This window comes from Capsicum annuum, unplaced genomic scaffold (genome assembly GCF_002878395.1).
Source record: "Capsicum annuum cultivar UCD-10X-F1 unplaced genomic scaffold, UCD10Xv1.1 ctg81772, whole genome shotgun sequence".
Lineage (NCBI taxonomy): Eukaryota > Viridiplantae > Streptophyta > Magnoliopsida > Solanales > Solanaceae > Capsicum > Capsicum annuum.
This window is the reverse complement of record NW_025892518.1, coordinates 36,940-38,692: the sequence shown is the minus strand read 5'-3', so window position 1 is coordinate 38,692 and position 1,753 is coordinate 36,940.

Below are 1,753 nucleotides of genomic sequence, written 5' to 3'. Positions count from 1 at the left end.
AGTGTTGTATTCAATTTGTCTAAAAAGTTAAAAGATTCACAAAGACTTTCAAATCTTGAATCTTGTTTGAAAAGAAAAGTAGAGGTCACAAGATTTGTAAGGACTGCAAATCTTGAATATTGATGTAAGATAAGTTAGTTCACATATATTTTAGTATAAATAACATAAATAGCAACCTTTTAAAAGTAATTACACTCTCTTTCACTTTTTTATTTACTGTACTCTCTCTCCCTATTAATATACATAACATAGCCGACATATACATAGCATTCTATGTATATGTGGGATTTTTGTAATATGTTTAGGGAGTTGGGATTTTTTGTAATATTGAAAACATAAGTTGTGTATTTGTGTAATTTTTAGTATTTTTATAAGGTAAATGGGCCTACATACCTACAATTTATATATTTTTTTATTCCTCCATTTTATAATATTTGACCTACTTTCTACATTTACTCGTCTCAAATTACTTTTCCTACTTATAAAATCAAGACTTATTTAATTTTTTTTATTCATATTAAGTATCATATTTTTTAAAATAGAATTATTGAATTTCAAAGTCATTAAAATATATTGACATCCTAAGGGATATGCCAAGTGAAAAGTAGTCAAGTAATTTAAAACGGAGAAAGTATTTATTTTTCTCATCCTATCAAAACAATTACGTGTTTGCACTAGCTATAGAGATTCAAAACTAGCCTGACATGCTTTCAATGATCTATTCAATCAACATTACTATTACTATCAACTTTCCTCCATTCATAAAATCTATTCAATCTATATTACTATTGCTAACAACTCCCTTTCATTTCTTATTTTATAAAAATAAGTTTAATATGTACATGCAATTGTTTAAATTAGTGAATAAAATAAATTACGTTAAGTAGAAAATGATATAAATGAGCCAAGTTTGTTACTATAAATTAAGTACTATAAATAATAGGCATTTTCAAGTTTGTTATATTATACATAGAGAATCAAGCATTCAAAAATAAAATTACAAAGCAAATGAATTCTTAACGTCTTCTACAGGGAGCTTGTTCTCGAATGCAGAAATTTGTGAAACACAAAACTATTGGTATATGTGGCCTTGTTGATCTTCGAGGGTTATCTAAGTCCTGCAAATTTTTTATTTATTAATATATTAAAATTTTAAAATCATTCATTTAAAAAGTATGCAAATCAAGAAAATAACATCATACGAATGTTTGGGAAGTTTCTTCAATAACATTGGGTTCATGGGATATTGATTCCTGTAGTAACATAATAAATTATTAATATATTATTTAATTATAAAGTTAACATAAATATAATATAATATAGTAATAGTGTCATACACTTACCTCAGAAAAATTTAATCTTGCAGTTAAAGGAAAGTTGTGCAATGAAAATTGGCGCATTGTGGGATGAACATTAGAAAAGTATCCGCTAAATTGGCTAAATCCACTTACCCCAACAGGTGGAGTTACAAAATCAGAACTTTGTTCATGAGACTAACTTGTTTCACTAGTCGAGGCTCCAACATAATTACATGCGGGGTAATATGGCTCAACATTAGTTGTAGCAAGCGACAGATTGAAATTACTTTCATATTGTTCCCCATGATCACTTGAATTTTCTTTATCAACTAAGTTATGTTCAACATGAACTTTGTTCCGTTGTTGTCCACCCCTCCCACCACCTCGATGAGCTCTCTCTCTTGGTGCAGTTGATCATCGATGAACTTGAATTGATAGTGGTTGCTCATATTCAT